Genomic DNA, 25,758 nt, shown 5'->3' with positions numbered 1-25,758 from the left:
TTTCTTGATGCAGCTTTTCAAAAACGTCAGGAGGTGCGTTTGAAAGGGTGCATCACATTTCCACGGTTATGTCCAGCTCAGCTTTACACGGATAGGAGCTTGGAAAAGGAATCATCATTTCCAGTCCACGCGAAAACAAAACAAACAGCGGACAAAAACCTCTAGCCCCGTATCTACTCTCTCGATGAGCTGCCTCCAGATAAACAATCCGAAATACTAACGTTCCCAGTTTCAAACTCACGCCATCTGCCAGAATGTAAAAGTTCCCAGTTCCACAATCAGTGGATTGGAATCACCCCGAAGCTCTTTGAGGTCATCTAGTGTATCCGAGGCTTCGTTCTAACAGAAGCAGACAAAAGAGACTCGCTGTCGCACAAAGAAGAGCGCAGATAGAAGATAAAAAGAAAAAGAGATGCAAAGAACGAAAAAAGACAGGCGAGCTCCCGAGGGTCCTTCGGTGCCACTCAGGCAGAAATCCTTGACATTTGTACATCCATGAATCCGACAGTCGGAGCGTCCAAACAAAGATACGGGACGCCCCGTCTTTATTTTTCTTTCTCTCGAGTTCGCCGTCTTCGTCACGTTAATGAAAGTGGAAATGAAATCTCCGACAGTTATCTAATCGTCGTCGTGTTTTCAGTTGGAACTGTTGTTGCAGGTTTTAAAGCGCTACAGTCCACACAGCTCGTAGCATCCTGTACCATTTCACTGCATGATTGCGTTTCGCTATTAATGACATTAGATATACATGACATTATCTATACTCCCAAACAGACAGGATGTGATATTAACAAGTCCCGTCACGTCCTGGAGAGTCGGGGCACTGAGACGTAGCCGCGACGAAAACGCCCGAGTGTCTACGAGGAGCGATGGCTCTTAATGGCAGTCGCTGCTGATAAATTCAACCTCCTAGAGCGCAAATGAATCACTCGACACTTGTGTGTGTGTGTGTGTGTGTGTGTGTGTGCTTACAGGTGTATGTCTCAGTGAGTGTTAGCGTTGAATTAAATAAGCGTAACATATTTTAGAACCAACCAGATTTACGGAAAAAAAAGGAGAGCGATAAAGAGATATCACTAACAGTGTTGTTGAATTCAGCATTCTGATTGGTCAGAAGGTGTTGATTAGTTGTCTATAACAGCAGCTCTGACAGTAACATCCTCTGCAACTCAAATCACACTTTTATATCAACGCACTTGTCCTGATAAGGTATCATTTCCATAGTAACCGCGTATTCGCAGCTCATTTAATGAAAATTTATGGAAGGAGTCTCCAGTGTCGGCGCTTTGTAACAGAGGTAGAGGTGTACCTTTTAAGTTTCCGGACATCTTCAGGACAGGAGTTTACACTTTTACGAGTTTACGCTCAGAAACATGACCGAGAGGCTGGTGAGGGAACGACTGACGTAAGTTTAACGTAACTATAAACAGATAATTAAATTAAAATATTCCCATAACAGCACGACATCTCAGACATGACGGTATGCTAACGTCGGACTAGTTTTGTTAACCATTAAACGGTTATTACTTCAGTAGCATTCGATTTCTAGTATTTTTCTGCATTTTATTTTTCATTGACACAGTATAAAGTTGGTTTAAAGTTAGCTAGCTCCGTCGACTTGAAATAACAAGATGACAACTTCAAATGATGACATGTGAAGCAGAAATAAAGGGGTTTTAGGTCAAATCATGACAAAGCACTTAAATTTCTCTCTCAATATAGGTAGACTGTATATATGCACATACACGCAACCACACCTGCTACATGCCTGCCAGGATAGCCGCGCCTGTCTGCAATTGTTTAAAGCATTAGCCAACTCTCCGATAGTTTCCTCTAGAGAGATAACATTAATGCTAGCTGTGCTAACCGCTGGATAATGTTAGCCGTGTACCTAATTTAAATTGCCGGCTGTCTTGGCTAATAGTACGGCATTATTATATTGAATAATAGTAATGAGTACTTTATGAAAAGTAGTACATTAGGCTGAAGCTTGAAAAGAAAGGCTAATGGTGAAGTTTGAAGATTAATGTAAGGAAACAGGAAGTCCTGTCAGTCAGGGAAAAAAAAAATAGATGCCATTTGAAAGCCTTACCTAAGAGTTAGTTCCTGTTATTTAGACTGTCTGTTGCAGTTATTTAAGAAGGTTTCTATCTATATATAAATAACATGGAGTGAATGGAGGAGAGAGATATCCGGTGGAGAGGAACATCATTAGGGAAATAATACGCTTATTATACATGTGTGGAAATTAGAACGTACATTATGTGGATTTTGGAAAGGAAATAAAGGAAATGATTCCACTGACACCGTCAGTGTTTTGAATCTATTCGGATCGGTACAATACGAGAATCCAGGTCATTTAGGCTTCGCGAGGAGAAGAAGAGATCTTGTCTTGTTTCCATAGCAAACAGAAGCCTTTCAGTTCGGTCCGAGCATTACGTGTGAGATTATTGATGATTACTGTTGTTGCGAAGCTCAAAGCGTCCTAATACAACACACCGCTGCTTCCTGTTTAGGTGATTCATCCAGCGATGAGGAGAGGAGGAGAGGAGGACAGGCGACAGAGGAGAAGGGAAGATGAGTGGAGGAATAGAGGGTTTAAAAAGTAGACGCGTAAAGAAGAGTAGAGTTGGAGGTGAGGGGTGGAAGACGAAGAAATTGGACGAATGGCGGATTGGAGGTGTGAACGAATGAAAGAGTGAAAAGTGGAGGAACGGTTGGAGGAGTGGATGAAAAAAGAAGGCGTGGAGGAAAACGAAGTGAAAAGGAGGACTAAGGGTGAACGGTGAAGTGAAGGAGGACTAAGATTAGTGAAGGAACAGAATAGCGACGGATTGGTGGATCAGAGGTAAATGGATGAAAGAGTAAATGACCGAATGAATGGAAGGAACTAAATGAAGGAGTGAAAAGCGGATAAATAAGGAATGGAGGAGTGAAAGAATGGGAGGACAAAGGGGTGGGAAGGTGAAGGTGTGGTGGGATAAAGAAGTAAAGAGGACGTTGAGGCATCGAGAAGGGGAGGACTGTAGGAACATATAGAATAGAGTGAATGATTGACGGATGAGGAGTGGAGGTTTGGAGAAGTAGTGAATGGGTAGAACAGAGGAAGACAGGGGAGGAGGTGTGGGGTAGTGTTGGAGTACAGGAACGGATGAACAGTAGAACAGTGGGTCAGTGCAGTTGGAGATGTTGAGGAATGAAGTGGAGGAATGAGGGAGTGAAAAGTGTAGAGATGGAGGAAAGGAGGTGATGAGGAGTGAACAAGTGGCAGAATATGGGATGGAACAGTGAAGGAATGGAGGACTGGAGTGGAGAAATAGGAAATGAATAAAGAAGTAAAGAGGGTCGTTCAGGGAGGCTTTTGTAAATATTGTGGTTGCTTAGTGATGACTTTGGTTTCCATGGTTACAACGTGAACAAGTTCGGTTGTCGTAACCATCACCACAGCTGTTGTTGCTTGAAGTTGAGATTATGGTGGCCTTCTGATAGTGATGGTGTGTTCCTGGTGGTCAAATTGTGCTTAGGAAAAAGTGGACTTGTGCATTATATATATATATATATATATATATGTGTGTGTGTGTGCACACGGTATAGGTGCACACAGTAGGTACACACAGTATAGGTGCACACAATACAGTAGGTGAACCATCTCTGAGGGACTGTGGTAAAAAAAAACAAAAGAACTGAGCTTGGGGAACTGAGTGACAGAAACGTTGACGCAGATCTGCATCGATGTGATTTGGCCATGGATCAGTCTAATTTAACCACGACCCGCATGCATCAAGCCGGACGGGTTTATGGGCTGGGCCAAATGCTCCCAGGATGGCCGTGCATGAAAAATGCATGAAGATGTAAGAAATAAATCCAGCCGGCTCGCGTTAAAGATCTATTTAGTAGACAAAACACCCTTTTCCTGAAAGCAATCTCCCCTTGAAGCACCTGCACTCAATCTTACTTAACAGGCAGTAGCTCACATTGGGAAACAGCGAGCACACTTATCAGCACAGGGACACTTTTTTTTGGCCAGCCTTCTGTTTAGCGGAAGCCATAAACAGGCTAATCAGCATGAAATATGAATAAATTAAACCTTGGTGAATACCAAATGTAAAATTCAGACACCAGACTTCAAAAAGAAATCTGTGACCTTGTTTATCGGCTGTTTGGAGATTCACAGCTTGCACAATTGCCACCTCACCACCTAATCGCAGTGAAAATTGGGACAGAGCTGCAATTTTGTCAATAAGAGACAAGCGAGCGAGATATTCGCTACAACATGTCTGACTTCCCCAGACACACTCTATCAATAAAAGCTCTTTTAATGGTGGACGCCAGAGCTGGTTATTAACGTCTGTCTCTATTCTAATCTGGCTTTGATATTGCTGATGGCCCTCCTCCATAGTCTTTTTTTTTGTGAAGACTGAGGGACTGTGTCTCAGTCACATGGAGAAAAACATGCTCATGTCCCGGCGCTAAATAACAACAGCACCCACTGTGAGATAATGGCTGCAGATTGGGTTATCGAGCGAAGCAGGTTTCAGATATAAACCCCATGCTGAACTGAAAAGACAGAAGGAAGGAGCAAGGGAAATTTAAAAAGGTGAATATTACTCCATCAATGTCCTGAACTCCTGACATACTGTCGTTGTTGTGTGTAAAGGCTCCGCCAACAAATTAAAGCAAAAACCAACCGAACTAAAGTGTGCCGATAAGGTGTTTGGGTATGACGAGGTGTCAGAACATCGTCCATGCACCTTAGCACTGATTCCACAAGTCTCTAAAAGTCTACTAGAGCAAGGAGCATGATTCTTTCCGGAATATATTCAATCAGCTGGTGTTTTGATGAAGGTGGTGGACAGTGATGTCTCAAATGTCAATCTACCATAGTGTTCAATCGGGTTGAGAATTGGTGCATCGGTCATATACCCTTGATCATTTAGAATAATTGTTCTCTTGTAGAAATCCCGATTCAGAAAAGATCCAGAATCATTCCAGGAAGCCAATAAAACCTTTATTTTGGTGGATCTGGAGCATATCCCAGGAGCACAGAGCCAAAAATGGGAGCGTTCACCACTTACGGTACGCCAGGTCATCGCAACATACCAATCACACACACAATCCCATCTACAGGAAATGTACTTTTTAATTTCATTCTAATTATTCAATACTTAACCGATATTAAGAGACTGTTAAACAGATAAAACTTTATCAAGTATGCTTACGCATGGAATCATATTAATAACTGGAATCATAACGCATGCATGCAGAGCCACTACATTAAGTGTAATGAGTAGCACGTAAAGTAGTAACTGATTGCGTCCTTATTCACCTTAAAAACAAAACAAAACAAAAAAAACACAGATCACGCTGCGTTCTATAAAAACAGAACCTCCTACAGACCTCACGCTATTGTTAGAATGAGAAGTTCACTGAGTCGAAACTCATTCTGTCACCTGCCTGTGTGCAGGAACACAAGCACAACCTACACAATTATTATATTAAAATGTCACTTCGGGTGCTATTTCTAGAGCGGAGCCACCATGGATTGCAGGTAAGATACATTTTCTTCATATTTTGTCCCGTGTGATAATGGAGGCTGTGATAATGCACTGTGTTCCGGTTAATGGAAACAAAGGAAACACCACAGCCCTGAGAGAGGAGGCCCACTAAAAGCTGTTGGCCAATATATATATATATACACACATACATACACACACATATATATACACACACATAGGTTTGCGAAGGAAAATATAATTCCACTGCAAGAGAAATAAGGATGAGTTAGTGCCTCAGGGCGAGAGAGGAAATCACATGGAGAGATGGTGGGGGAAAGAAAAAAAAAAAAAAACAGGGATAGGGACTGTCCATCAATATAAAGATATTGAACAGTAATGTGATTATGGCTTTATAATGCTGGAGCAGTCGTAGGATATTCTTCTGACAGGAAACATCTGTATACCATGTTGTTATCTGGTGATACATTCATACTCCTAAAGCCAATAAAATCCGGTCAGCAGTTTAGAGTAATGTTTCGCCAACACAAATACAGTACTGATTACAGATGCATCGATAACAGTAATGGCATCAGGCATGCACCTGAGATCAAACTCGTACTCGTAAACGTGCTCTGATTCAAACTTCTAGCGTACGGCACTATGTGACGTGAGTCTAGTGTACGTTTTTTTTTTTTTTTTTGCAAACTGTACTCTTACCACAGTACAAATAACCTGATAGACCATTGTTATGGCGTTATCAGTGAGCGCGGTCGTTAAAAACGAGCACAAGACGGCATGAATTGCGACCGTAAAAGTATCCGTGTACGGAGGAGCTGTCGCATTCATTTTGCTCATGAGTCAAGGTGCTATTCCCAGCTCATCATTAATGACCCGGACGCTCAGGTCATCCTGTCTCGAGCTCTCTATTAAACATACTATACCACGAAACTCAACATGAGAAGATCATTGCTAGCAGCCCAGAACATCAACCAGCACAAACTAGAGCTAAATGATGTCCCTGATTGATCGGTAGCGGTATTGATGAGCACCAAAATAAATGTGTTCTGATTATGAAAATGATTATTATAATTAGAATGCTAATCTGAATCAAACTGTACACAGTGTAAATAAATACATTATTGCGATCATGTGATCACTGCGATTGCGTATCATATCGCGGTCTCTTCACAACTCGCAGCAAATTCAGTCGATCAATCCCCAGCGGTTCTTCTCAGGGTTTACCGTACATACAATACTAACATACTGATAAATAATAGACCGGTTTTTATCGCTATAATACTGCATCTGTTTTGGCAAAACCTCTCTGCAGGGACCGTGTGAAAAGCAGATGGTGGTTTACGGCCCTTTTTTTTTTTTTATTGTTTGTCCCATTGGGTGTCCTGTAGGGTTCTGTACTTTGGAGTTAACATTGGAGTTAAAACCTTTTGGTGTGTAAAAGTTTGTAGTCTTACAAATTTAGGCTTTTTTTTTCTTTCTCACAAATCTATAAAAAGGGACAGAAAAATCCGTGTTAAAAAAAAAAAAAACGCCAAAAATGGCTACGTTTATTCTTAAAGTGTATCGTAAGTGCAAGAATTCTCATCTAGTCATCGATCCTAGTCATTAAAAATCCTATAAATTAAGGAATAAAACATTTTGGCAAGCTGCATGGTAAGAGAAGTGGATTATTTTCCTATAACTCCATGCCCTGAAGTGTTGCATTCCTCTTGCAGCACAGTAATCTGCCAACGAGTACAATCTTTACTTTATTAATCCGTTTATAAAGGAACGTTTCAGATCATTTTCATATTCAGTTCTAGTACATATCTAACATGACCCGATGTTCTGGTGCTTTTTGTTCCAGGAAGTCAAGTACATCATAGTGTTACACAATGTAGACCTACATGTCCTGTACGTCTAGTGTGGTGTGATAATCACGTCCTTAGCTCAACACTCATTCGCTCAACACTATTCGTTCCCTTAATCTGCGTTTTTAAATGCGCGAATCATAAACACCCTGATGATGAATGAGTAAAGTCTAATGGCGTTTCTGGATCGAGACGTAAGCAGCTCAGCTCGTTTCTGAAAGCGGAGCTGTCCAGACAGTTGAAACATGACCCAGAGTGATGGATTTACCAACGGCGTCATGGACTGATTTTTCCAGTCAGGGTTCAGTCTGTTTGGAAGATTATTCTGGAGTTTATCCAGGGATCAACTACGCAAAGCTTTGCGATCTTAAAGCTGCTCAGGACTTTCCAGTTCTTGCAATAAGGACATTTATTAATTTTGTAATGATGGAAGGAAAAAGCCCCGTAAAAAAAAAAAAAAAAAAAAACACAGCATCAACATTCAAACACTTAACTCTTACAACGTAACCGACGTTGTGAAACGATGCTACATGATCTAATCAATCTAAACTCAACCCCCAGCTTTACGTCTCGCTTCTTCATACCGTTCTGCATCTTTGTCTTATTACCGTTATGCTTGGTTCCACAGAAATCCCAAATAATCCACTTTACGACATTTAACGGCAAATAATCGAAAAACAAAACAAACAAACACACAAAAAACAACCTTATATTGATGTCTTTTTACCTTTGAAATCATTTATACCGGCTGTCCCTGTGGGTCACATGCTTGTAAGGCATCATGACAAATTTACGATATTAGACAGCTTTGTTTTCTAAAGATTTGAAACATTTTCGAAAAAACGCAACATGTAAATGGAAAAAGAACCTGCACATTGTACGACATATAATATACTGGTATACTTACTGTACCTTGAAAACATCTGGGAATGAATTCAGTGTAATGAATATCTACAGCGGCTTGGATCTGATGCCTCGATGCCTCGCTGCTGCGCTCAAAGTTCACTCAGATTCAACTTTGACCCGATTTACGCTAGCTTTTTTTTTTTAACTAATTACACGAGCCTTCGTGCCGTATGTGACACGCCTCGCTAGTAACGATGGAGTTACAAAATATCTAACCTGGGGTCTAACCTAGCTTGGTCATCGTGGCTCTGTAGCTCTTGGATGAGGTTGGACGATTAGTTTGAGGAGATAATAGATTCTTATAAACACATTTGCTCACCTTCTGTCTTCTCCAAATGCTGATGATAAGCAGAACCTGTTTTTGTTTGAGATTTAGATGTAGAAACATGCAGAACGGGCAGTCTTTATGAACGATGTATGTTTCAGGGACGTTTTCATGATGCAGCATCAACGGTTAAAAACGCCTATCAGTCATAGCCTATTTCGGTCCATAGTTTCACGCTGACAACCAGCGCTGGCATTTCTGATGATCTTACAACGCTTGATTGATCATGATTAAGGATCTAACCCCACCCCTCTATCTTCCTCCAAGCCATTTTTTTTTCTCTACAAATCAGAAACATGTGCCACTGCGTTAAATAAAGTGTGTCCTCAGGCTTCTGCAAAATCACAACGTAGCATGTGGAAAAGTCAGAAGGAAGATACAAGAAGAAGACACAAGGCGCCGGTTCGAAACGACCTCGGAATGTAGAGGAATGAAACGTCGAATCTGCTGGCCTATTGTGAGTTTTCTTTTCATTTCGTTTTTCATATAACCTTCGCATCAGGCCGCTGATGGCGAGGGCATGTGAGCCAATGAGGCTGAGCTTTTCTTTGTGATGGAAATTTTTTTTTTTTGTTTTTACATTTTGAGCTCCAAAAGAAGTTCTTTTAAAAGAGCTTCTCACTCAGCAGGCTGACTAAGCCCTCAGGCCTCTTCCATTTACTTCTCCGTGTCTTTGTCTCGCCATCCAGAAAATATCCTTTTGGGTTTTGAAGGACAAACTTCTTCACTCGCGCCATTACCTGTATCTCCCATGCTGGTTTAAAGGAGCAACAGCTGGAGACGGTCAACAGACAGAGAGCGACGCTCACACTTTACCTCTAAAAGATGTATTTCCCCCCCCCCATCGCACAAAGAAACACACACTGCTGTGTTATGTGTCTTTTAAAATAGCACAGCGGAAGCTCAGCGGTTAGGCTGTTAGCTCTGAGGAATACCAGAAACATGATGACACAGCTTCTCAAATCACTGCAATGGCCTCCTGCCCACCAGATGGCATCATCACAACAATTACCTATTAGTTCCAGGTGTGTATATGACCGCACTGTTGAATTCTGGATTCTGATTGGTCAGAAGTGTTGGTATATATATATATATATATATATATATATAAATGGAGTGAACCTCCAGCACCAGTGCTTTGTAACAGTCAGAGGTAAAGCTATGACCATTTTTTTTCTCATCTTTTTGTTTTATTCTCTTCAAGAAAGAAAAAGGGAGACTGACTTGTTTCGTGGACGCCCTGCAAAATTAAATGAAACTAAAAACGTGTGATGTGTCCTTCTTTAATAAATAAAAATCGTAACTATTGGCAAATTGCTGCGGTATAAGAGGAATAAACACTCGGGGACGCACCGTTATTGTAAAACAGTAACTGTACTTCATCACATCACTCCGCTGTTGATGATTTGACTATTACAGTACCACACAGAGTATTTTATTCCTTACTAGACATCTTGCTACATGTCATGTCTGGGTCGCAGTCCGTATCGTACCACGTCTAACCTGACAGATTGTGAATGTCTAAAATCGTCAGGGATTTATCATTTGGATATCATCTGTAAAGCCCTGTAAATTCCCTAATGAATTTGTGCTTTCGGCATGGGAAGGCAAACACGTCGTTCAAGTGGTTGCGTTCATAAGTGGTTACTGTTGCTAAGCAACTGGGAAATATGGACGCCAAGGATGAAAGCTTGCACATAGCCTTTTACATCTTATAGACAATGCAGAAGCACAGAGACTGTGAAAATGACACGGAACCATTTTCTGTAAAGAAAAGCCGACGGTGTACACTGTAAATACACTGCAATTACACTTAGCGTCGCCCGCTAACCGAAAGACCGCGGGTTCTATTATATCCAGAAAGGCCAACTCTGCGTCACGATCTATTATATCTGCACTGTAAGGAGTTTTTGCTTTGTGCCTGTACACGGATCCTAATAAAACAGCTCAAATATTTTACAATGGACTGGATGTTTCGCCTGCGTAACATTTACGTTCATAAATAAAGAAAGAAAATTTCTCTTCAGTTCCCCTCTCAGAACTTCAGTTCCTACCAGCAATTAGTTCACGTAAACAAAATGTCCTGAGAGATCCTGTCATATATGACCTCTCATTAGATGTGTACGGATGTTACGAAGAAAAAGAAAGCTTGGAAGGAAGTACCAGGGATCACTAGTGCCTCTAGTGAGTGTACTTAGCTAGTAAAGTTAGCTTGCATAGGTCACTACCGGAAGGAAATTGCCGAGCAGTGCTTGGAGAAAGATTTCGAATTACTTGGGACATGGAGATCGCCAAACGTCGCCACGCAAAACTCCGTATCCGTCCACCACCACCACCGTATAAACACCAGTCAGGCTTTCTCCATGTCCGTAATCACTCTTACTGTCTGGACTTAATTAAAATGTCAGTGCTACCGCTGCAGCACGCATCCCAGTCCTCGATAAATTAAAACAAAATTAGGATAGCAGATGTGTCTTTAATGGCTTAATCAGGCCGTTATATTGGGTCTAATAAAGCACAGTCTGGGTGTAACATTGCAAAATATATTTTTGTCATGCAAAATAATGTAAGAAACAATGAAGGAAAATGCCGGTGGGAAGAAATAGCAATTTGTAATGCAGATTAGAGACCGGCTGTTTTGGGGCATGTTGAGTAAAACGCCTTGGAGTATTAACATCTGCTAAGAAAGGGGTTCTGAGAGAGAGAGAGAGAGAGAGAGAGAGAGAGAGAGAGGTGGAATTATCAAGGGTGTTAATGCAGATGGGAAAAACAAAAACTATGTTTGCTTTTAAGGATTTTTGCTTGTTCACACGTGCTTGTTTTTGTCAGAGCAGAGTCTATTTGTTCATGTCTCAGGTCACCAATTTGAGAAAACTTCACTTACAGGACCGGCGGGCGAGCGACGTGACGTCAATTCGATAGAATTTGACTCGTCTAGAGCTTTTAACATGGTCACGACGCAGCTTTACAGAAATCCACGGATCCCTGATGAACATCTCGGAGATGACGTGATGAGGGAAAACGCCCTGAGGCAATATGAGACGCGATACGCAACCGCTTAGATACCAACAAATTTACTGGTAAAACTCCGTTTAACTTTTTTAAAAACGTCTGTACAGTACCTTACATTTCTCTCCTCGGTCTGCGTACGTGGAAACGTGACCCATGACTGATTGGGTTACTCCCATTTTGCGTACACATTCAATCAAATCACGTGTTTATCTATTTCCATTACACACCAGTTTAAGGAACATTTGCTGAAACTCATGTCTCCGTTTCATATTAATGACCTGAAAGATCAAAGCAAATCCGTAAGTTAAAACAAACAAGACTAGCTATTCAGTTAGAGGACAAAAAAATAATGGCGCCCTATAAAAGGAGGTGGAGTTAGGGTGTGTTTACGGGAGCCGATTCGCTGCAATGGCTGAGCTGCGTTACTAGAAGATTTAGCGCACGCCGTGCTCAAGAGGTACTCTCTCACCATTTACTCACCTTTCTCAGCTCTCTTTGCCTTTTATGGAATTGTTCCTAACATCCGCATGTGTACGAAGAAAATCAGAAACTTTTCTACACAACTTTTTTTTGAATTTTTTTTTTTTATACACAACTTTACAAAAAGATTGAAAAATAATGTTGATTCAATTATTGCCTGACTCTGTAAATGTGTGTGTGTGTGTGTGTTGCAAAAACATTGCTAGCATATAACCCACCCTGTAAAAGGAGCATCGATACACACAAACACACACACACACACAATAACAGATATCCTTCCACCTGGTGTGTGTGTGTGTGTGTGTGTGTGTGTGTGTGTGTGTGTAACTGAAGTAGGGCTAAATTAGGAAGACAAGATTTGAATAGAGGCACTCCACTGAGGAGGACAGAAGAGCACTCAACTCTGACTATATTAAACACGAATGCAGGGAGGAGTGCGAGGATCAAATGGAGAAAGATGAAGAAGAAGAAGAGAAAAAAAAAAAAACAAAACAAATTTGAAGCCTAATTTTATTACCCTTATGGCGGTGATGTTGCTTTGTTTCTGTTAACTGCATTACCTCTGCTCACTTCCTGTTTTCCCCGAGATGCACTACATGCTAGTTTGAATTTTTCATGCGCGTTTCGTCTCGGATACTCTCCCGCTGGAGCACAGATGGGAAGCGTGACAGGAAACGCGTGTTCTCGACTCGGCGTTTCGTTAGTGGGTGCTGGCATTTGAGAGCGGCCATTTAAACATGTTGAGATGACGTGCCTGACACTCTGCAGTAATTCCATCTCACACGTGCCCTTTGGGAAGAAAATGTCACCATGCTACCGTGGCTTTGCGAAAAGGACGAGAAACAGAGCTACACAAGACGGAGGACAATCTCAGGCTCGTTTATGTCATATTTCACGTTGTTATCGACTCACACTGGCTGGAAATTAGCAGCCAGGTCCAGAAACTGTCTTGCTAACACGTCATTAAAGGAAATCTCAATAAAATATGTGTACACTGAAACGTCGGTGACGTGTTTAGCGATTCTGCTGAAGTCCAGTGTAGAAGTAGTGGAGATCTTGATGCAAACTTTGGACTCAAAGAATGCAAGTTACACCAGATGTTCGGCTCGGGTAGTTAACGATCTACGAGACGAGAAGCGCGATGCGGTATTAGCACGGAAGTCGAAGGTTTGGAAGGTGATCTGTTCGTACAGATGAGGAGGTGAGAGAGCTGGACAGAATAAAGCACTAAAGCGCCGCCGCAGCGCTGTCTTTATTCGCACCACCATCATCAGGAGGTAGTCGAACGGCATTGTGGGTAAGGTTAACCAAAGTGAAAATAGACTCGTTCATTCTGTGGTTCTTACCTCGGGTGGGATTTCCTGCTGTACGTTTCTCGGATCCTCTCGACGTTGGGTGAGAAGTACTCCAGACGATAATGAGTCTAAAAGTGAAATTAATGAAACAAAAAAAAATATTAGAATATAATGATAATGAGTCTTTATTGATCACATGCAGCGCAGTGAAATTCTTTTCTTCGCATACCCCAGCATGTCAGGAAGTTGGGGTAAGAGTGCAGGGTCAGCTATGATACAGCGCCCCCTGGAGCAGAGAGGGTTAAGGGCCTTGCTCGAGGGCCCAACAGTGCCAGCGCTCGGGCTTGAACCCCCGACCTTCCGATCAGTAACCCAGAGCCTTTAACCACTGAGACACCACTGCCCGCCTTTTCACGATCACTGCTGATGACTTGTTATGAATGTGGGTGATAAAAATACCAGCACACATCCGGTTTCCTCTGTGTGATCACCCCGACACGACTGTCACTGTGTGTAACTCTGTGTGTGTTATAAAGCCAATTAAAATGATAACCTCTTTACACTGTTACAAAGCAGACACTGGAGACTCCTTCCATAAACGTTACATAAACATTTCCTTACAGAAAACATTATCATATCAACAATTACACACTTAAAAAAATGCTTAAAAAATACGAGTCTCTGTGAACAAACGGTTATTAGAGAAACGATAATATATTAAACGGTAAATGGTTGCTTTTATCCAAAGCGCTTCAAACTGTGTCTCATTCACCCATTCACACACTCACACACACACTCACACACTAATGGTAGCAGAGCTGCCATGCAAGGCGCTAACTTGCCATCGGGAGCAACTTGGGGTTCAGTGTCTTGCTCAAGGACATTTCGGCATGTGGAGTCGTGTGGGGTCATGTGGGGTTATGTGGGGTCATTTGGGGTCATGTGGAGTCATTTGGGGTCATGTGGAGTCATGTGGGGTCATGTGGGCCGGGAATCGAACCGCCAACCCTACGACTACCCGCGCTACCACCTGAGCCACAGCTGCCCCCACTTTCTAATTAGAGAATTCAACAACGTTGTGGTATAGCAGTAAATAATCAGGTTTTTTTGTTGTTGTTGTTATTTTGAAAGACAGAAAGAGTTTAGCCCTGCAAGCCCATTTACACCAGATGCTACTGGACATAATGAATACGGACGCTTGAATTGCTGAAACAGTGAAAAGAAAATGGACAAACAAACACACGGCAGACTCAAGAACCCGTACCATATGCAGAGTCTGCCTAATGGCTGTTTTTTGGGTTTGCGCTCTGCCATTGCTTCATTAAGCTCTTATATCTTGCAGCACTGTAACTGAACTCCAGTGCGTACAGATCGGAGAGGAGTGGAGTGGGTGGCAGTGTCACTTTCGGTATAATTGGCTCCAAACAGGCAAAGCACAACACTTTGCAAAAGACGCGCTCCGCCTGAGAAGTGTATATAAGCATTCTGTTTCTCTGTGGGTTACTTCTCTCTTTCTCACCCCCTGGTGGAAACTGCCTAATTTTCTACCCAGCTCATAAATCTTTTGGTGAAGAGGCCAGGTGGGCTGCTTGCATTTATTTTTGTGTGTCAAAAAGCATTTGTGGTGAGGATATGAAATGGATAAAAATGGATTGACGTGACCATTGCTGAGCCACAGATCTGCCGAGTTCATCAAAACCTTCAGATTAGGAAGATTAAAGTGGATGGCAATGAGGAAAGAGTTCAGTGGTGTAACCCTGCTCAATATAGGCGATTGATAGCTCCCGGTGGTACAGGCATTTACATTTCAAACTGGTGAGAGAGACAGACTTCACTAACGTCAGAACAAGGCAAAAGATGCCAAGGCGAGGTCTTGTAGTTCACAACATCTTTCAACTCTGAAATATCCACCATCTTCTCAGTCCACTCTTCTATAAGATAAATAAACAGTTTTCAGAGTTTGTGCCAGTTAAATGAAAGAAATGTAGGGAAGTTAGAGGGAGAGAGAAAGAGCGAGAGCTCTGTGGACTTATGAGTCTTTGGAGATGGACAAAGATAGCGGAAAGTAAAGTCCACAATACCCTGCATTCACATTCTTCACATACTGTGGACCGGGTTCTAATACACGGTATTATCTTATTCTCCTTATCTGCATGGGTATTATTCATCCCACAGTCTGGAGCACAGGTTAATTAGAGCACAACCCTTAACCACGATGCCGACAGGATTGGACACCCAACTGGAGAGGCTATCGCCCCCAGCGCCTGGCGTCCACTCACCGCTAACTCAAAATAGCACTGCCACACCACATGTGTGTTTCCCGCAGCAGGGGAAAGCATTTGGAGAACAATAGCTCCTGGTGAACATTAAATACTGGAGCGGTTCGATAGAGAAACAGCAGTGCCCTTTGACTGAAGCCATTATCTAAAGGAGAAAAAGCTCTCAGAGGAGGAAAACCTGATAAAAGTCACTTCATAACCCAAACCAACAACAATAAAAAAAAAAAAAAAAACATGGGCAGATTGAATATGGATAAAGACTGTATCTGTGAAGTGTCATAGCGAGCTATTATTCATCACTTAGTTACAGCAGGAAGGAAGCAGCAAGCACAATTCAAGAGACACAAAAGCATAGAAACATTCATCTGTCTTCAGGAAGAGCTTCATCCTAATCAGGATCCAGAGGCTTGGTCTCTTCCGGGATGGTTTCTTCCCCCATCCACAGGGCATGAGGGCTCACTGAATGATTTCATGAGGATGAAAGAGATGTGATGGTCTTCACATCGAACACTTCTGCGAAATTCTGGAGTGACATGTTAGACAGCGGTGTCCACAACCATCTTCAAAACATCACACGAGGGATTATCTTCTGGAAAAATTGTGTTCATCACTCCAGTACGCTCCTAGAGATAGAAGAATCTTAATATTAAAGCATCCAAAGACATCCTACGTAATTATATTCATCCAATATTGTGCCAACAGTTTGGGTCAGAACCACATACGGGTGCGATGGTCAGCTGTCCTCGAACATTTGGCCATATAGTGTATATCCATCTCCATCTCCAATCTGTACCTTCAAGTAATGTTGTTCCAACTTTATGGCATCAGTAAACCCACGTCAGTGTCTAATGTAAAAACTGTTAGCATAACCCAGAATTACGTAGCATCTCTATTAAAGCACCTGGGAGCCAGCAGTCATTTGTTTGCTCAATTTCAGAGCTGAAAAAGCCCAAACACATCCATAGAGACGTTGGAGATGGCTGTATCTGATTAGAAGAAGGAGAAACATTAACAGTGTTAGCAGCTTTTGTATCCGGTTTTGTATTCCAACATAACACCTCAGTGGCTCTGAGAGTAAACAGTTCGGGAAATGAACCAAGAGAGTGAACTGCAAATGTCCTGGACGTCTGTATTGTTAATTAGCAATGTTAATGCTTGCACAGCCACGCTTTTTAAGGAGGAGGATTTTCAGACAGCAATATTACTTATATTAGCTGTTACATACAGTAATACATTTGAGCGCATACGCTCGTATATGGTCTACACTTATATAGTGCTTTTTCTAATCCATAGCGCTTTACACTGGTTCTCATTCACCCATTCACACACACACACACACAAACGGTAGCAGAGCTGCCATGCAAGGTTGCTAGCTTGCCATCGAGGAGCAACTTGGGGTTAAGTGTCTTGCCCAAGGACACTTTGGCATGTGGAGTCATGTGGAGTCATGTGGAGTCATGTGGAGTCATGTGGAGTCATGTGGAGTCATGTGGAGCCATGTGGAGTCATGTGGAGTCATGTGGAGTCATGTGGAGCCATGTGGAGCCATGTGGAGCCATGTGGAGTCATGTGGAGCCATGTGGAGCCATGTGGAGTCATGTGGGCTGGGAATCAAACCGCCAACCCTACGATTAGTGGACAACCCGCTCTACCACCTGATCCACAGCCACCCCTGTGTATAGTATATAGATTGACAATATTGATATCATTTAGTGTTTCTTTCCACAACTGAACCATTTGCCATTTCACCATGTCCCTGGTTTACCAAATGAGAAACATGTGTGCAAACTTGATAGCACTTTCAAAAATGTGACAGCTGTGGATCGTGTCTTTTCCATAAGCACTGTATCCGTTTTATGTGTTTGTGTAAACGAATATGCAATCGGATGAATGTGTTTCTACCTAGACGTGCAAAATATCAAGCAATCCGATCTCGACGGAAATCTGAAGCCAAGTGAACAAGAGCAACGTGACTGGATTTCGGTCGATTTCATCTGGAAAAAGAATTCACTGTAACCTTGTCTCTAACCCTAACCTTTGTATCTATTTCATACAAATTGTTCGAAATGACTCACAATTTATTGTTTAAAGGCAATGTCTACGAGTTTCATGAGGAATGCATGCTTGTACGCAGCGTCTCGATACCACCCTCACCAGGGGAATGTAAATAAATAATAGCAGAAATGTATATATAGGTTGGCACAGAAAAAGAACAAACTCTGTGAACGTAGCAACTTGAGGGATTTGAAAAGGTGAAATCCAATATACCTGCTAGGCCAATACGGCCATAAAACTCCAACGGTGAGAGGAGGAAAACAGCAGCGGCTGGTGGGACAGGATGATTCAGAGTGTCACGGAGAGCTGTTGTGTTGAGGGCTGTAGATAAAGTGTAATGTTCTTTATAATGTGCCGAGTCTTTTTTGCAGTGCATAATACAGCTGAATAGGAACCACTATACCTTTTCAGTGGCCTTGATTCGGGACTGTATTTCATCATATTTCATCATATTCATGGAAATTTCAGAAATAAATATGAACCAAACCAGACAAAGCTAAGAGATGACTCAGGACCTTTTCTTCAACAAGCAAAAAGTTACAAGACTGTGTATTTTATATATTATAAAGGGATGAACAGCGGATCCCACAAAGCGTATCGTTTAAACTAGCAGTTATCAAGCCACCGATTAAGAACAACCTGACCACAACCTTAGCACTGTGGTATACAGGCTAATATCGAACATCCTCTTTATCTCCAAGATCCTAGGGAAAAAAAAGTTGTACAGTGAGGGAAAAAAGTATTTGATCCCCTGCTGATTTTGTACGTTTGCCCACTGACAAAGAAATGATCAGTGTATAATTTTAATGGTAGATTTATTTGAACAGTGAGAGACAGAATAACAACAAGAAAATCCAGAAAAACGCATGTCAAAAATGTTATAAATTGATTTGCATGTTAATGAGGGAAATAAGTATTTGACCCCCTCTGCAAAAAATGACTTAGTACTTGGTGGCAAAACCCTTGTTGGCAATCACAGAGGTCAGACGTTTCTTGTAGTTGGCCACCAGGTTTGCACACATCTCAGGAGGGATTTTGTCCCACTCCTCTTTGCAGATCTTCTCCAAGTCATTAAGGTTTCGAGGCTGACGTTTGGCAACTCGAACCTTCAGCTCCCTCCACAGATTTTGTATGGGATTAAGGTCTGCAGACTGGCTAGGACACTCCAGGACCTTAATGTGCTTCTTCTTGAGACACTCCTTTGTTGCCTTGGCCGTGTGTTTGGGGTCATTGTCATGCTGGAATATCCATCCACGACCCATTTTCAATGCCCTGGCTGAGGGAAGGAGGTTCTCACCCAAGATTTGACGGTACATGGCCCCGTCCATCGTCCCTTTGATGCGGTGAAGTTGTCCTGTCCCCTTAGCAGAAAAACACCCCCAAAGCATAATGTTTCCACCTCCATGTTTGACGGTGGGGATGGTGTTCTTGGCGTCATAGGCAGCATTCCTCCTCCTCCAAACACGGCGAGTTGAGTTGATGCCAAAGAGCTCCATTTTGGTCTCATCTGACCACAACACTTTCACCCAGTTGTCCTCTGAATCATTCAGATGTTCACTGGCAAACTTCAGACGGGCATGTATATGTGCTTTCTTGAGCAGGGGGACCTTGCGGGCGCTGCAGGATTTCAGTCCTTCACGGCGTAGTGTGTTACCAATTGTTTTCTTGGTGACTATGGTCCCAGCTGCCTTGAGATCATCGACAAGATCCTCCCGTGTAGTTCTGGGCTGATTCCTCACTGTTCTCATGATCAATGCAACTCCACGAGGTGAGATCTTGCATGGAGCCCCAGGCCGAGGGAGATTGACAGTTCTTTTGTGTTTCTTCCATTTGCGAATAATCGCACCAACTGTTGTCACCTTCTCACCAAGCTGCTTGGCAATGGTCTAGTAGCCCATTCCAGACTTGTGTAGGTCTACAATCTTGTCCCTGACATCCTTGGAGAGCTCTTTGGTCTTGGCCATGGTGGAGAGTTTGGAATCTGATTGATTGATTGCTTCTGTGGACAGGTGTCTTTTATACAGGTAACAAGCTGAGATTAGGAGCACTCCCTTTAAGAGTGTGCTCCTAATCTCAGCTCGTTACCTGTATACAAGACACCTGGGAGCCAGAAATCTTTCTGATTGAGAGGGGGTCAAATACTTATTTCCCTCATTAAAATGCAAATCAATTTATAACATTTTTGACATGCGTTTTTCTGGATTTTTTTTGTTGTTATTCTGTCTCTCACTGTTCAAATAAATCTACCATTAAAATTATAGACTGATCATTTTTTGTCAGTGGGCAAACGTACAAAATCAGCAGGGGCTCAAATACTTTTTTCCCTCACTGTAGCTTAGCAGTGAAGCTCATATTTGTGTGAAATCTTTCAAGCAGGGTCATCACAGTACTGAAACAGCGCTGGTTAAAGTAGTAAATGACCAAATCCTGCCTTCTCTTCAGGGTTTTTGTCTACTTGCTTGTGTTGCTAGATCTCATACCATTGATCATGATATTCTCCTAGAAAGACTAGAAAATGTTGTTGGAGTCAAGAGAATGGCGCTATCCTGGATCAGACCTCTATCTGACTGATCATTGTCCGTTTGGGAATGCTAATGGTGGCTTCTCTATGTATACAAAAGCACACTTTTTTCTCTGTATATGCTCGCTCTGGATACAATTAATTATTCACCTGTGCACACCTGTATGTTCCAGCAAATCCAGATGAAAGACGTGCGTAAAGGACATTAGACACTAGATGCTGAGTAGATTCCACCTACTCTAATCTGACAAGACAGAAGGACCACGGACAGCTCGAAGTACATTTTTGATTGTGTCGTATCTCTTGATGGCCTCTCAGTTACATCATGTGCAGCAGTGTGATTCTTCTGTTGCTGTGGTTCTTCTCACCCTCAGGCCCTGCCTGATTCATCCTGATGCTATACTCCGGCTTAGAGCTTTTTGCACTTGTGACTCACCTTCTGCTGGCATGGATGGTCCCACATGGATACCCTAAATATTACAGTTCTGTATTACTGTAATACTGTATTACTCATCTATACCTGTATACTGTAGTGATTTATAACCTGGTGTCACTCAGACGAGGATGGGTTCCCTTTCCTCTTCAAGGTTTCGTCTCAACGAGCCTTTCCTTGCTACTGTCACCTCTGGCTTGTTCATTAGGGGTCTACATCTACATCTGGATTTCTGTATAGCTATGTAGCTATGCTACAAGTCTTTTGTTTATTAAAACTGTTTTCAGTTGATGCCGAGGTACCGCGCTACCCACAATCCTAACCCAAGACATATTCTGGCTTTTCAGCTCAGATGAATACAAAAAAAAATCCCCATATGTTACAGTAATTAAGTGTTAAATACCAGCAAGCGTGTTATTACAGTAGCCGTGTCTCTGTATGTTTTAGTACGCAGAACGATGCAGTTATATACTGAGACGTAATGCTGAATCTCAGAGGAGAACTGTATCCTGGCCGCACACTTCATTAGCTACTTTATTTATTCCTCTGTGTGCACATGCGTGTCCACATTTACATTTTTATTTATTCACTTGGCATTTTTATCCAACATAATTCCCAAGTGAGGCAGAATCCAATCCTGGCAACGTGCATAATCTCCCTCATACACCAAGTGTAAGTGATTAGCTGAGACCTGTTTAGTGTGTAAAACAAGAAGAAGAAAAGAAAATACAATTTCATTTCAGCTCGTAGGCCCAACGGAGGTTCGCTAACAATCCTGCCATTTTTATATGTACTTAAGAACTTCAACAAAAGCCAGTGAAGTTTGTCTTACTTCATTACTCTGTACAGTTAGCATTGTGTGTATGTGTGTGTGTGTGTGTGTGTGTGTGTGTGTGTGTGTGTGTTAGCGTTGCTACAGTATATCAGTGAGTGGGACTAGAAAGACATGCCTCGGTCTCAAATGTCAAACGCTACTGCAGGGACTTTAACCTCAGCTCAGATAAGCAACTCAAACTACTAAGAATACATCAGGATACTCTTTCAGTTTTGCTGCAAAGTGTGTTTAAAACTGCTGTAGAAAAAAAATCATATTTACAGCAGGGGTCTCAAAATGTTTGCTATACTGTAAGCGACCCTTTTAACTGTATTAATAAAAATCAGATTCATTTTCTCAACGTCCATTGAGTCCAAAGTCCATCCTCCGCCAGTCTAAAGATGTGCTGTAGGCTGATGCGCCCCGAATTCCCTGGGATAGTCTCCAGGCTTCTTGCGACCCTGTGTAGGACAAGCGGTATGGAAAATGGATGGATGGATGGCTATATTGTATGTCTAATATGACTCTAAATCAAACGACCATCTGATTATTAAATCCACATTTAATTAGAATCTACAGTCCAGTAAATCCAGACAGACCACAACTGGCCATGAGCTAACTGCTGGAGCATGTGCTGTAAGCTGTAAAGAAAATCAGTACATTAAAGATGGGAGTCTCATCTGTTTGTCTCTCTGGACGTCTCTGTTTTTAACATCTGCTCGGTTATTTCGGCTGTAGGCGGGGACTCGAAACACGCTGTAGAGTACAACATCTGCCATTTATAATCAATTCATCAGCTGTGTCACGGTTATGTGTAGATTCGAATGGTATCGCCCTCAGACGTCACCGGGATTTACATAGCTCCTGAATCAAATCCAGTTCTAAAAAGCCGTAATGACAAGAGCAGTGGATTTCAGAACTTTTACTTTTACCCTGACCGTGCGTCCTGATCGATAAGACTGATTGAACATTATTCTAACCCTTATGAATGCACTTCCTGACACATCCTCATGTTTGAGTGCAGCTGACTCAGTGATGGATGTGTTAAGAGCATCTTCGCTCTCCGGAAAAGGAGAAAGGACAGGAAGAACGCTCTTTTTTCCTCTCGCTGAGATCACATTTGCATCTTTCGCACTTTGACATAAGAGCACTCTCAGGATCGATAGTGGGCTGAATCTGAAACGTCTCTCCTGAATCTTCTCTCCTCAGCTCTCAGAGAGAGTGCCATCACATCGATGTCTGCAGTTCCACAATAACAGGGGCGATTCACAGCTTTTAGTTAAGACCCGATGACGTCCATCTCGAGAACGGGAAAGAGAACAAGTGCTTTCCAGATGCGCTGCGATTGTAAACAGTGTCGAGGTGATGCAAGGGGAGACCTGACTGATGCAAATGCTTCTCTCTTGTGTAAAATAAATATATTATTTATAAATGAAGGGGTGTGGCCAAGTGTGGGTCTGACAGTATAGTATATTAGCTGAAAAAAGTCCAAGGACAGCTTGCAAGCTGGCACGAAATATAAGTTACAATATACGGTTAGCTAAGAAATCATTTTTGCTAAGAATTAGTAGCTAAGTAAGGGCTAAAACACTCTGCTACTGTATGCTAATATAGGAAACTAATCAACAATGGGGTGGTGTGAAGAAGCAGAGTTACTCTTACCACCCAGACGTTGATTACTGTTATTCCCTTTATACTGGACATTAGCCAGTTCTATAACAAGCTAGGTCTTGTTATCGCTTAGCAGCTATAAACAATCGTTCCCTCACTATTTTTTTTTCTCTCTTTCAGTTAATAAGACAAAAAAAATAAACACACCTGTTACAGAGAAACCGAAAAGCCTAAACTCTGAAAACCTGAAGATGCCAGAAAACTTAAAGTTACATCTTTACCTCGGACTGTTACAAAGCACTGCTACTGGAGACTCCTTCCAAACAGTGTTACATACAGTAAACATTTATTTACAGTGAAGAAAACGTCACCATATCGATGAGTAGGGGATTTTGTTTGTAAGGGAGAACGGGGAATAACTTGTCTCGTGGATTTTCCGCGATGTTAAATGTAACTATAAACAGAGAAAAAAATCGATGTGTTATTGTTTACTTAATACACCATTGTTACTGTTGCATTTTGTACCACAGATAGATAGATAGATAGATAGATAGATAGATAGATAGATCGATGGATAGATAGATAGATAGGTGGATGGATAGATAGATAGATAGATAGATAGATAGATGGGTGGACAGATAGTTAAATAGATAGATGGATAGATGGATGGATAGATAGATAGATAGATAGATAGGTGGATGGATAGAAAGACAGATAGATAGATAGATAGACAGATAGATAGATGGGTGGATAGATAGTTAAATAGATAGATGGATAGATGGATGGATAGATAGATAGATAGATAGATAGATAGATAGATAGGTGGATGGATAGATAGATAGATAGATAGATAGATAGATAGATAGATAGATAGATAGGTGGATGGATAGAAAGACAGATAGATAGATAGATAGATAGACAGATAGATAGATGGGTGGATAGATAGTTAAATAGATAGATGGATAGATGGATGGATAGATAGATAGATAGATAGATAGATAGATAGGTGGATGGATAGATAGATAGATAGATAGATAGATAGATAGGTGGATGGATAGAAAGACAGATAGATAGATAGATAGACAGATAGATAGATGGGTGGATAGATAGTTAAATAGATAGATGGATAGATGGATGGATAGATAGATAGATAGATAGATAGATAGATGGATGGATGGATGGATGGATAGATAGATAGATAGATAGATAGATAGATAGGTGGATGGATAGAAAGACAGATAGATGGATAGATAGGTGGATAGATAGATGGATGGATGGATGGATGGATAGATAGATAGAGAGATGGATGGATGGATGGATAGATAGATAGAGAGATAGATAGATAGATAGATAGATAGATAGATAGATAGATAGATGGATGGATGTATAAATGGATAGATGGATGGATGGGTGGATAGATAGATAGATTGCTGTGCTATAAAAGGAATAAAAACATGCTGTTAGGAAAATAATCATGCTGGTACCAGTAACTCTGCTTCATTACATCACTCCACTGTTGATTATTTTCCACAGAGTGCCATAGAGTATTTTATTCCTATTAATTACGGTACAGCTTTTTAGACAGTCATCAGAGCTGATATTTGATGCCAAAAGGAAGACTGTTTTAATATTTTAAAACGGCTAGTCCTCATTCAAATCAAGCTCTGTTTATCATCATCGTCGTCCTCTTCTGAAACTGAAACTAATCGGATATTGAAATTATCTCGCAGTAATCATGCAGCGAGTTTATCATTTTGTTCCGCTTCTCCTCGGGAACAACCTGGGAAGGCAGCCTCGGGCAGGACATAGAGAACGAACACTAATGGCTGGTTTGTGAAGATCCGTAATTCCTCCGCTCTTTTCCATTCCCACGATCTGATAACGGTTGAGGAGTGGAAGAAGGCCGGAGTCTCTAATGGGAGCGGTTTTAGCTGAGGGTGCAGAGAATCGAGCTGGCAGGTGGTAATGATGATTTAGGCCGCACTCCACTCCGACCACACCACCCACCACCGAGCTTAATGGGGTGAAAAGCTTACTTTGGGACAAAAGCAAATTATAGTGCCAGGCAATCAATAGGGTTAGTGAGTGAAACCCAGTGGCCTTTTGACTCGCTCTTCGTAACCAAAGTGAAGGAACGCATCGATCGGCTCTGCTCACTGAACATTTTCCTTGAGCATTACTCCTCATTGATTTCAATGGAAAATGTATTTAATTGAAACTCGAAAGGGCACGCCATGTTGCCCTCATTATAATGTGACAAGCTTCTTCGGAGAGGGATTTGGCATTCTAACAGACTGGATTTAGACCTTTTGATTTGCATTTGTGGCCACATGTAACATGTCAATTAGGGTTTGTCAAGCGGGAACCTCGGTGACGGCGTGGCTGAAATTTACTCAGTGAAGTTTGTGAAGGGAAAATATTAGCATCTGTCACGTTGCTTTGCAGAAAAATACAGCTGGGATGTGACAGGGAAGAATAAATAATCGTGTTATTAAGCAAAGAGAACCAAATCGCTGATTATAATCTATATGACTTTACCATATTTCGACACGTGGCATTCTTTTCATACTCAAAACAAAAACAAAACAAAAACTGGCTAACGTGATTCAGTAAGCATTGGTTATTAATCCACATCAACAAAATGTATTACTGAATATTTGCGAG

General features: G+C 41.7%; 1 protein-coding gene across 3 annotated transcripts in view; it reads right to left on the bottom strand.

Moving 5' to 3' along the window:
- Positions 1-25,758, bottom strand: part of lingo2 (leucine rich repeat and Ig domain containing 2) — a 290,394-nt gene that overhangs the window by 163,153 nt on the left and 101,483 nt on the right. For all 3 annotated transcript variants that reach the window (XR_008386669.1, XM_053631972.1, XM_053631973.1), the window contains one exon: positions 13,433-13,509. The gene's annotated coding sequence lies outside the window, so the exon portion shown is untranslated. The remainder of the gene's footprint in view (positions 1-13,432; positions 13,510-25,758) is intronic.

The sequence above is a fragment of the Ictalurus furcatus genome, chromosome 8 (assembly GCF_023375685.1).
Source record: "Ictalurus furcatus strain D&B chromosome 8, Billie_1.0, whole genome shotgun sequence".
NCBI lineage: Eukaryota > Metazoa > Chordata > Actinopteri > Siluriformes > Ictaluridae > Ictalurus > Ictalurus furcatus.
Note: the sequence above shows the minus strand (reverse complement) of the source record. Positions and strands in the feature narration are given on the sequence as shown.